General features: G+C 41.5%; 1 pseudogene; it reads right to left on the minus strand.

Moving 5' to 3' along the window:
• Positions 1–1,506: 1,506 nt before the first annotated feature.
• LOC111911517 (ornithine aminotransferase, mitochondrial-like) lies at positions 1,507–6,973 on the minus strand (annotated as a pseudogene).
• Between the last annotated feature and the right edge of the window lie 9,987 nt (positions 6,974–16,960).

The following is a 16,960-nucleotide window of genomic DNA, read 5'->3' on the forward strand; positions in this document are numbered from 1 at the left end:
TAAACAAAATTTGAACGGATAGACATGTAAACGCATCTTGATTTCTCTTACAGATGTAGATGACCAAAATATTTAATGGCACTTGTGTATGGATATAAGTTCTTTGTACCAAAAGGAGTAACAAAGATTCAACTTAACTTGATCAACCACTGTCCTGATGCTAGATTCAAACCCAAGTAACGTGATTGATTTAGTTTCAAGTGATGTGTGCTTTTGTACAGATTGTGTATTTTGGATTGTTTAGATGGTATTCAACAAGGCTGCCAGATTGCTAAACAAACATGAGGTGTTCTCTCTTCATTTTTATTTTAGTTTAGATCCTTTGGTTTCCCTCTGCAAATTTATTTTCAATCTGTCAACTCGCCTCTTCAAATATATCTATCTTAAATCTATTATCTAATTTGTTTACAAAAGTTGATCTAAATCTGGCCATGAATATACCCTAGATCTGATTTATGGTGCAGACGCATGCTATTGGTAGCATATGATGAGATATTTGGAAACATTTCAGGCATTTATAAAGTCTCTACTTGTTTTACAAAGTAAGGTTATTAATCCAATATCACCTTTTAATTAATTTTTATCTTCTCAAATGGCAAATCACCTTTTAATTAACAAAACCCCATTCTAATGTTGTAACACCTGAAATGTACCAATATTTTGCACCCAAAATCTACATCTACAAAAGTTGCGTAAATGGTCATGCTCCATAAATACTAGATCAGAATGTTATCTCTCCATTTCTCTATAGAACTTTTGGAGCATATCTCATGTCACCAAAGTTGCTATTTATGCATGTAATGAAATGACCAGATCCCTCCATCTCAAAAGAATCTCTAATTGAAGGATTCAGTGTGAAATTAACTTGTCACAATCATGGGGACAGCTGGTCAAATATTTTGTCGGGACTTCAATCCTTTACTCATTTGTGCATTGAACCTACACATTAAACATGTCCGCAATTGACTGACCCATAGATGCATAAAAGCTCCCCGATTAAAATTTTTCACTCAGGCATTTTATCAAACAAGTAACATGCATATAGAAGCTATAAAATACAAACTTGTTCAGATTGACTAATTAGAAGCAAGAAAGTGAAATCAATTGTTGGAATGTGATATAGCAAAAGGTTTTCATGATAGAGAAAAAAGAAAACCTTAGTTGGCAAGAATGCCTATCTAGTGTTATACCCACTGATTTGGTCGGGTTTACCGATGAAAAAACAATGGATCGATTTTACTTTCTTTTATAACATCCTAGTTTCATTTCTTCCCACGAATGATTAAGGACAAATCCAAATCCGATTTTTTTCATTCTCAGTCTTTTTAGAACCAACAACCAAGTTTCAGTTTGGCCGTCTTTTTTTATTCTAGACATTTTTTGTCAAAAGGATTAAATTATAGTCATTATATTATGAACATCTTTTATATAATAACATTCTACTTTGCAAAAAAAAAAAAAAAAAAAAAACTTATTAAGGAATTATACTTTGAAATAACATTGTACTTTGGTAAATATGGTTCAAAACAGCATTGTACATTGGTTTTAAACCAAAGTAAACGAAATTACATTGTTGTTTACAAACCAAAACCCAAAGGACAATGTTGTTTCAAATTACAATGTCCATATAAGAAAAAAAAATTAAAAGTAGAAGGCTATAATATAATTTCCTTGGTAAGTAACTAAAACAAAAAATAGAATAACAATTACTTAAGGAGGCAATTTGATGGTTAAATCGAAAACTTAACCTTCAAGATTATTATCACCTCAGATTCCAATCTTAGTAGCTCCTCTTAATCTTTTTTGTTTTTGTGATTTCATTTCATCTTATCCACCTGGAAACAAACTTGCCCTAATCAAATTATGAAAAAATTAAGGTAAGCATTGGTTTCAAATTCCATATTTCCCTATGACTGTGCAATTTCTCTAGCCCTGCATATATGAGCATAGCTTTACGACCTTGTGCAATCGATCAGTTCCAAAACAAACAACATATAAATGCTAATGAGATTTAAACTGAGATTTAATTACTAAACATTTCCAGATGCTCATTAAATATTATGAATTCAAATTTAAAAACTCCTAGAAATGAAAGTGTAGTGCTATTTCCTGTATTTATATTACAAAAACTTCATAGAAATTAAAGTACAATGTTATTTCTTGCTTTTGAATTTCAAAAATATTAACCGATCTCACAAGTAAACTCAAGTAAACACATCAACAATGGGTAATACCAATTAAAGCATATATTTAGCTTTCTTAAACATAAAAAATAAAATGAAACATATATAATTTCATTCATAAAAGAAAAAACAGAAAATTCCATAAATATGTACTCCAAAACTTCTTCATCAATGATTTCACTCCCTACTTGATAAGTGAGATTACCAACTATCTAAGAATCAACATGGTAGCATATAATAAATGCAAGAAATACCATCAAATCATCAATTCCTCTAACATCGATTATCCATTAAATTTACCCCATTAATTAGAAAAAAAAATAATAATAAAAGAATTTTTTTTTACTTCAACCAGCAGGTGTACTGAAATTCCAACAAATTTCTGCAGCCGAATCTATTAGGACATTATACTTTGAAGTTAAAAAAATATTAAGACATTCAAGACAATTAAAAAAAAACATGACACATTAGTCACTTACCTGACAGTATATATAAGGCCTTATGCTTTGGACAAAGTCCTCTCACAGCCTTAACGTAGCCATCTGGAGGAATTATAACCTCCATAGAAAATCAAACCCATTTCCATCAATAGAGATGCAAAATTTGAACTTCATATATTATCATTTATGATTATGAAGCTAAGGCACTGTTTCTTTTTTATGTAAATCCTTAACGGGTTAAGCAATTAATTGGACAGCTAGATATTACTGTTTCTTTTGTACTTAATATAGGCATAATGACTTTATTTGTTGGAATGTAAGGGTAAAATGTTTATTCAGTTTGATTATGCCAATTTAATCAAAGAAACGGATCATATGTATGCAACAAGTTATCTAGACAAAAATCATTACCCATCCAGCCACTTTACCTAGGACTTAATGCGGAAAAAAAACACCCCCTTGTAGTAGATAGAAAAGAACACAGAAAAGAAAGGAGGAAATGACGATTACATGCTGCAGCTTCTCTTTGTATGTATATGTTCTCCTTTTTCTGCATAGGTAAGCCATTGTACGACCATGGAAGCAGCCACAACATGAGAAAATAATACCCTTCACATCAAACAGAGAAATTGAGGGATTTTACTTCTTAAATGCAATAATGATTTATAACTCATAACCTGATATTCATGAAATTGTTTTTTCTCATAACCCCGTTTTCTTGCAAGCTTTATAGCAGATTCTACTCCTTCAGAACTAGTAATCTTTGGAAGAACCATATCATATCCAAACATATTGGTTATATCTGGAAAGACTGGAAATTTGTCGTTGTAGAAGGCTCTAGAACTGAGGGTTAGGGTTTGTGCCTGGTCAATCAAGGCTATCAAGATCTTTCGATGAGAATGCCCCTGTAGCAAAAACCAATTATGCCCTTTGATCAAGAAATTTGGTCAATAGATAACTATTTAAATTAAACCTTGTTTGCGTCTCACCTGATTAAGTGCACAGTAAGTTGCAAGAAAGTCGACATATTTTTTCTTTCTGGGTCCCAAATAGCTGACCCTTTTCCATGAGAAAATACAACAGGGGCATGATGATAACTGAGAAAGAAGCATTCAGAAGGTTAAATTGTGGTTACAGATTTCAGCATGTAGGACGAGTAACGTAATGCAATTCATCAACTAACAACCTTTTTTAATAAAAATTAGGGTAAATTACACAAATGGTCCCTGTGGTTTAAGATAATTTATACGTTTGGTCCCTAACAACCTTTTTTTAACTCGGATAGTCCTTACGATTTGTTTTTGTTTCGAATTTAGTCCCTGATCAACTTAAAATGACCATGATACCCTTATATGTTTTTAATAGTTTATTTATTATTATTATTATATAAATTAGATATAAAATAAATAATAAATAAAAATGCCAAACATAATCTTTCTCTCTCTACACTAAATACACGTGAGACTTCATCTTCCAACTTCAACGACTTCCTCTCCACTTTCCGGTGACTCCCAATCTTCCCCTCTGGTGACCACCTTTCTGTTGCACCTTCTTTCTGCAGTCGCCGCCCCTCCTTTCGACGTCTTCTTCCCCACTCACACTCTCTTCGAATCCTTCATCTTAAAACAATATTGATTTCTCACAGGGGTCACAAGAAGGGTACCGATCTGTTCTAATCAACTGTAGTTAGTTTAACATCGTAAATCCGGTATGTCTTGAAACCCTCAAGAATTACATTTTAGCATAAGTGGTCCCTTGAGTACGCTTGGCGTACTATGCCTGGTTGGTCGCGGAGGAACTAGAGGTATGCTGGGAGTACCAAGCCGTACGTCGGGCGTACGTGCCAGGGGTTCAAAACCCTAATTTTCGGACATGAGACCTATTTAAGCGACCTTAAGTCCCTTGGACTTAGCCCTAGAGAGCCTCCACTGCCCTAGAACGCCCTTACAATCCAGAGAACTTGTGTAAGACCACTTTGAGCTTGGATAAGTGCATTATGACTATTTTAGTGTTAATTACAAGTAGAAGAGGTGGTTATACAAGCTTGGAACGAGTTGGTGCTGCAAGATCATGCATCATAGTCATCTTGCAAAGCTTTTGGAGGTAAAAAAAACTTGGATCTTTCATCTTAAATCTCTAGATTTAGCTAGGGTTTTCTACCTTGTCCCTTTTTGGTTGATTTTGGACCTCCATTGAGAGTTAAGCAACTCCAGAAGACGAGAAAGACAAATCTGAGGTCCGTTGGTCCTTTAATATCATAAAAATGGAAGCTTGATGGGAGATTTGGCCTCATGCATGGGTTAAAGACCTTAGAAAGGTCTTAATGGAGAAGCTGGGTGTGTATGAGACATGCAAAGGCATAAAGTTGCCAACTTTATGCCTTAGGACACCTTTACAGACTTAGATCTGGCTTTTGGACGTAAAGGAAACGAGTATTAAGCACTTAATGGAGAAAGTGCTCAAACTGGTTGTACGTTGGGCGTAGTCCAGTGTACGCCGCATGTAGTCCCAGGTCAAGTACGCTTTGTAACGACCCAAACTTTTAAAGAAAATTTTCACTTTTAATTAATAAAACATAATTGTTTAAACCATGAAATCCCAACATAATTGTTTTCAAATCAACGATTCATTACAACTTATTCAAATCATTAAAGTGTCCCCAAACCCTAACAGTGAAAGAGAGAGATAGAGTGTACACCGCGCCATCACGCCTTGCCCTTGCCCTTGGGCTCAGATATACCTGAAACAAATCAACAACATGTAAGCGAAATTCTTAGTGAGTTCCCTAGATCATACCACACACTACACATACACATATCCTGCTAGCTAATTAAAGATACCCACATATCACATAAGCCATGCATACATAAAACCTGTAATAGTCTCATGGGCTACCCCACATGGTCTTTACCTAGGACTGCCATGGGCTACCCCACATGGTCTTACATCCAATTCCATGGGCTACCCCATATGGTCTTTACCTAGGACTGTCATGGGCTACCCCACATGGTCTTACATCCAGTGTTATCGGCTATCCCACATGGTCTTTACCTAGGCCTGAAAATATATTAAGAAAAGGTAAAGAATGATGAAATTTCAATCATTTTCATGGATCCCGGTACCATGTCAGAAGATGGACGTGAAATTTGGAGAAACCGTTGTGACGGGATTAAAATAAAATACAATATGAAGTATAATTTGTATTTTAGATACTGTACTTTTTATTTAGTATATTATTTGTAACTTTTAATTTCTAAATTGTAATCTTTAATTAATATTTAGTAATTGTAACTTTTAATTTCTAATTAATGTAATATTCTAGTTTTATTTATTAATATCATTTATAAAAAAAATAAAAATGATGATGTGGAAATCCATTGAACTCTTAAGAGTTTAATGGAGTGTAGAGTTTAATAGGTTAAATGGTATATAGTTAATGGAATGTTGATGTGGCAATCCATTGAACTCTTAAGAGTTCAATGCATTCAAGATGGCCTTAGCTCAACTTTGAGATGTGGGACTGCCTGCACTTTTTAAAAACTCATATGACCCATACTTTTGATATTTTAGCTGTATGTGACTTTTGACTTGCTTTTTTTGTCTGGATTTTTTTATGTGGTGTATACTAGACATACCCTTTCTCTCCCTCCCCCCCCCCCCCCCCCTTTTTTTTTCTTTTGTCATCTAGAACTAGATATTTCTTTTTTCATCTAGAACGAGATATAAGCATCAAACATTTTTGTTTTATGGTGCACTGTGTTCCCTCCATATTTTTATTGAAAAGAGACCTCATGGAAAAAATGGACAGATCAAGAGATCTGAATGATGGTTAAACAGATCTAAAAAGATCTTGTCAAGAACCAAATCGATCTGAATAGATCTTGGCAAAAGCCAAGCAGATCCGAACCAAATGGTGCTCGAAATGAACATATCTAAGGAAAACCTTAGCTAAAACGATAGATCTGAGCCGATCTAGACAAGAACGAGATCATAGCTGCTCGTTCGAGTCCGGGATGGCACCAAATGATGTGACATCGACTCCGACCACCTGCTCTGTGGAAGTGCTTCTACGTTAGAGACAGATCTGCGAGGTCACAACATAGGGATACGTTAGAGCCGCCCCAGGGACTGTGCCCCAGGAGTGGACTTTGACGGTCAAGTTAGATCATCTGGTAGATCTGAGATGGTTCTCTTTAGATAGATAGGACCATCTTGGTGTCGGTGGTGGTGTATGGTGGTTGACGGCGGCGGGTGGTGGCTGAGCCACCAGGCTGGAGAATAGTGTGGCGGTTGAGCCAAGGGGAGAGGTCTAGTGGCGGTTGAACCACCTGGAGAAGAGTCCCGCTTCATGGAGGAGGCACTATTCTATTTATAGTGCACCATTAGGTGAAGGGGAATTGAGTCAGGCCTTGGTCCAGCCCAATTCAGGCCCAGCTAGCAAGGAGCTGGGCAAGGCCGCCCGGGGGCGTCGGGCGGGGCTGGCGGGCACGCCCTAGGCAAGGCTGGCGGGCGCGCACTAGGAGAGGCTAGCAAGGGAGTCCCCAACAAGACATGCAAGGGAACGCCAAGCAGAACTGGCAGGAGTGCACCAGGCCAGGCTGGCACGCCAAAGCAGTCTAGGCCATGCTAATGGAGCATACATCATCAATATATATATATATATATATATATATATATATATATATATATATATATATATATATATATATATGATTTAAAGGGCTTAGGACTAATAATTCGCTTTATTTCCTTTTCTTTGTTTGGATGTGGGCTTAGGGTAGAGTTATTTGTCCGGATGTCATTTTAAAATTTAATTATATATATATATATATATATATATATATATATATATATATATATATATATATATATATATATATATGAATATAAAAGTTATTTCAATCAGATTTATATTCCCTTTGTAACATGTTGAGCAAAGGGGATACTTTCGTAAATATTACATGTCAAACGGAAAACACATACAAATTATAATAGGTATAATTTATGGAACTCTCAAACTATTTTCACTAATCAGTTATACAAAGTTTAATGGTATACTCTCGTACAAATACTTTACAGTCAAGTATTTTAGAAAAGGGACATACTATTAGTTCATTTACTTCAAAATGACTTTTCATCATTATTATATACGTAATGGTCGATAAGGTTTTTGTGAGACAATGTTCAGTGGCTTATTCATTTAGGCAATACTATTAAAGTCCAGATGTTATAACTATAATCTCCAGAGAGAGAGAGAGAGAGAGAGAGAGAGAGAGAGAGAGAGAAATATGTATATATCTATATATGATTAACAATCACACACTCAGACTGGTCGCTATAGTTGGGCTGGTATGCCTATGAGTGACAAATGTCGTTAACAGTTCTGACACCTACAAAGCGTCATATCAGGCCATCTAGTCATAGCATGGTTATAATAACTCACAAAAAGATATGAACAAATACAATTAGTGTATAATTAATCAAACCAAAGAATACGAATAAAAAGTTCTGGTTTTACAATAATACGATTCACAGTATTATATTACGATTTACAATTACAGCTGGTAGAGCAAGGCATACTCACTTTTACAGGGTTTTCAAAGAGTACAATTACAGAACTTGGAAAACATAAACAATACATAAAACATTTTTTTTTAGTTTTATTGTGAACTAAAACTATATCATACTATTTTATAGTACAACACTTATACATAACGATTTTATGGTATTAAAACTACTTTTCAGTTACAATAGAAAATATTGGATTTTCTAGAACAGTAAACATACTCATTATTTCAAGGAACAGAAAACAAGCTTTTAAACATGAATACTTATGCACTTACCAACTTAAATGTTGATACTATCTTTTTCAAAATACTTGTATTTTCAGGGAACCAGTAGACAGATACATCCTCAGGATTTTGAGAAGACGGAGCAGTACTGTAGCACCTGGTTCTTGGTGTGTATTTTTATTTAAGTGTTTTGCATTTTTGGCTTGGGACTCGGCGAGTTGAAGGACCAACTCGTCAAGTAGAAGCGGGATGGGACGCGGGATTTAAGTATTGGACTCGTCGAGTCAGGTTCCGGACTCGACGAGTAGGCTTTGACGGACAAAACCCTAATCTGAGGGTTTTCACCCTATTTAATCATCTCTTTCAGCCACCACTCGTACCTATTGCTCCCAGAAACCCTCCATAGCAAACCCTAAGTGTATTGGTGCAAGATCTAAGGCTTTTGAGTGATTTTTGTGGGTTTTGACCTCAAGGAAGAAGGAATAGCATAGAAGGATCAAGAGGAGCCTGAAGGATTCGAGTTTGGTTCATCATTTGCAGTCTTTGAAAGGTATAAAGTCTATACCTTGCTTGTTCAATTGTTAGATCCCTTTTCGGGGAAGATTTAGGGCTTTTTAAGCCATATGACGTATCCAACCATGATTGAAAACATGGTTGGGGGTCAAGACATCGGATCTAAGCCTTGGGAGGAGTCACAAGGCAGATTTGGGTTGCTTTTGCACTCAAGGAAGGTCTCATGCAACATAAGAACCATTTTAGAGACTTTTAGGGTCAAAAGTCCCATGCACGCACGTAAAGTTCGTAACTTTACATGTTAGATCGAGCTTAGGGGCTTGGATCTATAATTTGGTCAAAGGTTGTACATCAGAAATCGAGGATATAGGACGTGGACGTTATCAACTCGGTGAGTCCCTTCTTGGGACTCGACGAGTCCAAGGCGTAAGGTCCCATATCCGTTGAGGGTCAAAAGAACTCAGTTGGGTGTTAGAAGGGTTGTAGAAGGTCCGAAGGAGTGACCCAACGTATTGGACTTAGCCTTATACCTGGAGTTCATGGGACTCAACGAGTGCTAGAACAGACTCGGCGAGTCCAAGGCAATCTCCCAAAACATGAAGACGAACTCGGAGAGTCAAAGACAGGACTTGTTCATCATATGAAGGTGAACTTGACGAGTTGTTTATACAACTCAGCGAGTTGGATGAAGGTTCATTCGATGTTCATATAGAAGAGGAACTCGTCGAGTCGTTGCCAAACTCGACGAGTCGAGTCGTGGATAAGGACGGGTAAATGGTTAGGGATTCGACGAGTTGACGGCCCAAATCGGCGAGTCGGGTCAACTGGAAGTTGACTTTGACTTGGACTTGGTTGGGGGTAAATTAGTCATTTTACCCTAAGAGTAGATATCGGATTCTGACTGAGTGTCTTGTGGGGATTATAGCTGGAGGATTTCCGGAGCAGCAGCAGACAAAGGTTTCCCGCACAGATTATCAGCATCTACTCGTACGAGGTGAGTTACCTTCCAGTAGCGGTGGGTCTACGACCACAATGTCGGCCCACCAGTAGGAGTTGTATGTTAGATGATTGTCTTTGTGATATCATCTAGGTTTGCTACTACCTGATATGTTTTATGTTGGCATGATATGTTATCTGTGAGAGTAGTAGAGTTCGGTTGTTAGGACGAAGGGTAGGTCAAACACCCCAGATATGTATGACAGTATGTGATGATATGTTTATATGCTGGCATGATATGTTATATGTGATAGTGGTAGTAAGAGGGGAATAGTCCCCAAGTTCGGTTGTTAGGACCGAAGGGTAGTTCGGACACCCCATATATGTCTGATAGTATGTTTATGTTATGATATATGTGATAGTAGCAGTAGGGGTGGAATAGTCCCCGAGGGTCGGTTGTTAGGACCGACGGGTAGGTCAGCACCCCAGAATGGCTTGACATGGGTAGTTCAGCACCCCAGAATGGCTTGACACGGGTAGGACGGCACCCCAGAATGGCCGCATGGGTAGGTCGGCACCCCAGAATGGTTGTACCGGGTAGGTCGGGCACCCCATAATTGCCCGGTAGTATGTATGCTTTGTGATTGTATGGTATGGGGTACGAAGGGGGGACTCACTAAGCTTTGTGCTTATAGTTTACAGTTTTGGTTTCAGGTACCTCTTCAGTGAAGGGGAAGGAGCTGGCACGGTAGCGGCACATCATACACACAATCTTTGTTTTTCACACTATGGATATTCTGGGATTATACTCTAACATGTTACTAATTTTATGACTTGGGTTTTCAGACATTATACATTGTTTTATGAGATTATGTGATTTCACAGTATTTTCTTATGAATGTTTTTATGAGTCAGTTAATTAAAATGAAATTTTTGGACTTGAAAATTAGGTCGTTACAAGTTGGTATCAGAGCCCTGGTTTGAGGGATTCAGACACACCCTTGGGAGTGTCTGGACTCAAATCAAGGGATTAAAAGATTTTTACAAGAAAGATGGTTTCCTAAAAACTAAGATAAAAGAGTTTTGGGAAAGAACAAACTGTGTGATGTGCGCGACCGGCCGAGCTCAAGTAAGTATTCCCCAAAGTACCCATACAAGTTTATATTATGTTTATCAGTTTTAGTAGAACAACATGCTAGAATAGGACTAAGGATCTAGGAATGATGCCTTATGTGTCTGCTTTATGTGCTTCAGCTTATGAGAATTGCATGCTAGTATTAAGTAGACAGTAGTAGGATAGTCTGTTTAGGTTATGCCTGGTAGTATGAGCTCAGCATTGTATGCTTGTACAGTTTCTCGTTAGGAGAATAGAGTTGCTTGAGTAGTTTCTTATGTCTGAATGATGCTTTCTTCGTGCTTGTAGGGATCTGAATGACGGGAGTTAGCCATTATGTGAGTACGTCGCGTCACATGTGATTAGGATTGAATAATCTCAGAGTGATGGATTTGGCCCTGTTGCGTAGCTCTCGTTTGAGTCTAACCGTTGTAGGGACGAGTCTTTTACTTGAAGGATTATCTGAGCCTCGACACATGTGATTGTATTTAGGTGGTGACTAATTGGCATCACAAGGAAGCCTTTAGCAGCTGAGGACTAGTTTGGGTGGAGTCAGAGGTTCCCTAGGGTAAGCCTAGGATGAGAGTAGCAGAGATGAGCAGTGGTAAAAGGGATTTGGTGGAGTCAAGGTGGTCCTTGAGGAAAGTACGGATAAATGTGGAAGGTAGTATGGGCCCGTACTACTGAAAGCAGAGGATCCGTACTCGAATTGAGGAAATCTGAGGCAAGACCAAGGAACTTGTGATGGGTGTGATCCCTCTAGATGTACCAGTACCACTGACGGTTGTCATGATGTATTGCAGAATGGTGGTACTACGTCTGAGGCTAGCAGTTGGCAGCTCAGGAGAGGGATCGGGTTCAGGTTCAGGCTCCGAACCATTGGATGAGAGGCTACTCGAGTTCATCGCGTCAGAGATCACTAGATGCATCCATGATGCGACCCCGGTCATCTTTGGGTCAATCAAGGAATGGATTGTCGAGCTGATGGAGGATCGCCTTAGGGCGTTCAGGAGTGACATGGCGACCAGCCAGTCAGGATCCCGCACACTGTCCTTTAAGGACTTCGGGGGCAGTGGTGCATCGGATTTACATGGGGCGAAGGACCCTATTGCTGCCAGTCGATGGATTGCGAACACTGAGTCAATGCAGTTGACCAGCTTCTGCCTCGAGGGATCAAAGGTGAGATATGCAACAGGGTGTTTAAGAGACAGAGCTAGAGATTGGTGGGAGTCTGTTGGTGACTCATTAGGAGCCTCGGCTGTTGAGGCTATGACATGGCCGAACTTTGTGACCCAGTTCAGAGCGGAGTTCGCACCTACAGTGGAGCTCCAGCAGTTAGCCAGGGAGTTTTTGGATATAAGACAAACCACCGAGACTGTGGCGGAGATCACCGCCAAGTTCTGGGAGAGGGCGTTACTGGTGCCCCAATATGCGGGTGATGAGGACATGAGGAGGACCCGCTATCATGATATGCTATGAGCTGACATTTGGGATCATGTCAGTTTTTCAGCTTGCCCTACCCTAGATTCCATGAATGCCAGGGCAAGGGAGAGGTAGATCGATCTGGAGCATGTCCGTAAGAGGAAGGTAGAGGAGGGGCAGACGATTGGGGCTTCGGGGAAGAAGCCCAAGGGATCAGATGGTAGGACGAAAGGCTTGTCAGGACAGGGCCGCTACAGGAAATGCGGCAAGCTACACGAGGGAGCATGTAGGTTGGGATCGTCGGGCTGCTACAAGTGCGGAAGATGGGGCATTTCAGCAGGGACTGTTTCGCCCATGCGCCTGCTATTCAGACATCTGAGTTGCTGTGTTTCCACTGCAACTAGAGGAGCCATAAGAAGGCCAATTGCCCCCAATTGACAGCAACAACGCCAGTGAAGGCGCCAGCCCCAACGACCCTGCGGATTACTGATGGGTGGTAGGGCAAGACAGAGGCTCCAGTGGTGAAGAGCCGGGCCTTCCAGTTGACTACCGAGGAGGCACGCGCTGCATTCGATGTGGTGATGGGTATGACTTCTCATTTATGCTTTTATGATACGCTGCTGTGATTTTGATATGTTATGTATGTGCTCTGTTTAGGATCGTTTCATGTGAACGGTATCCCAGTTTATGTATTGTTTGATATCGGGTGCTACCCTATCATTTGTCTCTCTTGAGCTTAGCAAGAAGTTTTCTGAGTCTTTGGGCATGTTGGATTGCTCTCTAGAGGTCAAGATTGTGGACGACCGGTCGGTGCGAGCATCAGAGGTCTTCCGAGATTGTGTTTTGAGATTGTTCGAGGAGCATTTCCTGGTAGACTTGGTTCCCATACCTTTACGGGGGAACAAGGTTATTATCGTCGTGGATTGGCTAAGCCCCAATGGGACAGTGATAGATTGCGCACAACATTTGGTGCGAGTCAAGACCCCAGGAGGGTGAGAGGTAGTGATTCTGGGCGAGAGGCCACAACGAGGGCCAGCTGTATGTTCGGCAGCGAGGGCAAGGCGTTACCTTCAGCAGGGTTACGTAGGATATGTCGCTTATGTCATGGACACTCGGGAGGCGGGTAAGGAGACAGTGGGCGATGTGCCCATGGTGCGAGAGGTTGCGGACGTATTCCCCGAGGATTTTCCTGGGATACCTCCGGAGCGACAGGTGGAGTTCAGGATCGACCTAGTCCCTGGTGCGGCTCCGATAGCCAAGGCACCGTATCGGTTGGCTCCTCCTGAGATGCAGGAGTTGTCTACACAGCTACAGGAGATGTTAGACAAGGTATTCATTAGACTGAGTAGTTCTCCCTGGGGAGCCCCGATTCTGTTTGTAAAGAAGAAGGACGGGTCGCATCGGATGTGTATAGATTATCGGGAGCTGAATAAGGTAACGGTGAAGAACCGTTACCCACTCTCGCGGATCGATGATCTATTTGACTAGCTACAGGGAGCGTCTTGGTTCTTGAAGATTGATCTACATTCAGGATATCATCAGATGAGGGTCAGAGAGGAGGATGTACAAAGACTACGTTTCGGACGCGCTATGGCCACTACGAGTTAGTGGTGATGCCCTTCGGGCTCACCAATGCTCCTGCCGCATTCATGGACCTCATGAACCGCGTGTGTAGACCAATGTTAGACCGGTCTGTGATAGTATTTATTGATGATATCTTGGTTTACTCCAAGACATAGGAGGAGCACGAGGAGCATCTGCGAGAGGTTCTGGAGACTTTAAGAAGGGAGAACTTGTATGCTACGTTCTCCAAGTGTGAGTTCTGGTTGCGCAAGGTGCAGTTTCTCGGGCATCTTGTCAACCAGAATGGGATATCGGTGGACCCAACCAAAGTGGAGGCCGTAATGAGATGGGAGGTTCCGAGGTCTCCATCTGAGATTCGGAGTTTCCTAGGATTAGCCGGCTACTATCGGAGATTCATCCAGGATTTCTCCAAGATAGTCGTACCCCTGACCAGGCTAACGAGGAAAGTCGTGGTCTTTCGTTGGGGGCCTGAGCAGTAGGTTGCATTCGAGTCATTGAGACAGAGATTGTGCGAGGCGCCAATCTTAACCCTGCCAGAGGGCATGGAGGATTTTGTTGTGTACTACGACGCATCTATTTCAGGTTTGGGCGCGGTACTGATGCAGAGAGGGCATGTCATCGCCTACGCTTCGAGGCAGCTGAAGCCTCACGAGGCGAATTACCCGACGCATGATTTGGAGTTGGGGGCTGTTGTGTTCGCCCTCAAGATTTGGAGCCATTACCTCTATGGGGTCCATTGTACCATCTACACGGTCCACAAGAGTTTGAGGTACCTCATGGATCAGCCGAATCTAAACATGAGGTAGCATCGGTGATTGGACGTGGTGAAGGATTACGATTGTGAGATCCTTTACCACCCGGGGAAGGCCAATGTGGTGGCCGACGCGCTAAGCCGCAAGGCAGTGCCGCTCAGGGATACCTGCATGAGGATGACCGTGGTGACTCCACTGTTGGAGCGGATTCGAGAGGCCCAGCAGGAGGCCATGAAGGAGGAACATCGGAAGAGTGAGCGGATTGTAGGCCAAGTTTCCTCCTTTGATTATGATAGCTGAGGGATGTTGACCCTCCACCGCAGGGTGTGGGTGCTGTACCATGGGGGTGTGTTCCAAGTTCTGATGGAGGAGGTGCACAAATCACGATTCTCCATTCATACTGGGGCGACGAAGATGTATAGGGATCTTCGTCTGCACTATTGGTGGCCCTACATGAAGCGGGATGTAACATGGTACGTAGAGTGGTGTGGATTCGATTTGGGTCATCTTCGATCGATTGATCAAGAGCACCCATTTTATTCTGATTCAGGAGAGTGTCTCGGCCGAGAAGTTGGCCGACATCTATATCAGGGAGGTGGTGGCGCGGCACGGGGTGCCAGTTTCGGTGATTTTAGACAGGGATGTACGATTCACTTCTAGGTTTTGGAAGAAGTTTCATGACGAGATGGGTACTCGTCTGCATTTTAGCACCTCCTTTCACCCGCAGAGGGATGGTCAGAGCGAGCGGACCATCCGGACTCTGGAGGATATGCTGTGAGCATACGTGTTAGACTTTGAAGGTAGTTGGGATACCTACCTTCCATTGGCAAAGTTCTCCTATACCAATAGTTATCATGTGAGCATTGACCGCCCTCCTTTCGAGATGCTGTATGGGAGGAGGTGCAGGACCCCGATATGTTGGGGAGAGGTTGGCCAGAGGGTAATGGGGAGCACCAAAGTAGTGCTCAAGACGACAGAGAGGATTCAGCAGGTCCGGAGCAGGCTTCAGACTGCTCAGAGTCGGCAGAAAAGTTATGCTGATAAGCGCCGATCAGACCTGGAGTTCCAGGTCGGGGATATGGTTCTCCTAAAGGTGTCTTCATGGAAGGGCATCATCCGATTTAGGAAACGGGTCAAGTTGGGCCCCAGGTACATTGGACCGTTCAGGGTCTTAGCTTGAGTAGGCAAGGTGGCGTACATGTTGGATCTGCCAGCCAAACTCAGTCAGATCCACAACACTTTCCACGTCTCCCAGCTGTGGAAGTCCCTGGTAGACGACTCAGCAGTGGTACCTTTAGAGGATATTCAGGTAGATGACAGCCTGAATTACATCGAGCGACCTGTAGCAATCCTCGACCGGAAGTCGAAAGATCTGAGGAACAAAAAGGGTGGAGCTCGTGAAGGTGCAATTGCAGCACCGGAGGGGCTCGTAATGGACCTGGGAGCCTGTGGATGAGATGATGGAGCATTACCCAGAGCTGTTCTAGGAACGAGCAGCAGACTTCAAGGATGAACTCTAAGATAAGTAGGGGGAGATTTGTAGCACCTGGTTCTATGTATTTTTATTTAAGTGTTTTACCTTTTTGGCCTGGGACTCGGCGAGTTGAAGGACCAACTCGTTGAGTATAAGCGGGATGAGACGCGGGATTTAAGTATTGGACTCATCGAGTCGGGTCCCGGACTCGACGAGTAGGCTCTGACTAGTCAAAAAACCCTAATATGAGGGTTTGCACCCTATTCAATCATCTCTTTCAGCCACCACTCGTCCCTATTGCTCCTAGAAATCCTCCATAGCAAACCCTAAGTGTATTGGTGCAAGTGATGGGTTTTGAGCATTCTAACACTTCCTAAGTGTACATGCAACCCTAATAACCTTGGATTTATGTTTGTCTAATTATCATGCAAAGTTGATTTCCAAGGCTATGATCCTATCTAGCATACATGGGGAACAATTTTAACTTAAATAATAGATAGAATTACATACCTTGTTGTTGTAAATGTTCCTTGAAACCTTGTGAGCCTAGCACCCTAAGTGAGATGCCTCAAATGCTTCACACAACACCAAATTGTATGGAGTAAACTTGGAGAGAAAGTGTAACACACTAAAATCGGCTCTAGCCCTCTTGTTTCTTATCTAACCGATTTTGGGAGAACACATGAGCTTTATATAGTGTTGACACATCTAGGGTTACACCATGTAAACCCTAATGTGTCATGACTCTTC

Source organism: Lactuca sativa, chromosome 3, assembly GCF_002870075.4.
Source record: "Lactuca sativa cultivar Salinas chromosome 3, Lsat_Salinas_v11, whole genome shotgun sequence".
NCBI lineage: Eukaryota > Viridiplantae > Streptophyta > Magnoliopsida > Asterales > Asteraceae > Lactuca > Lactuca sativa.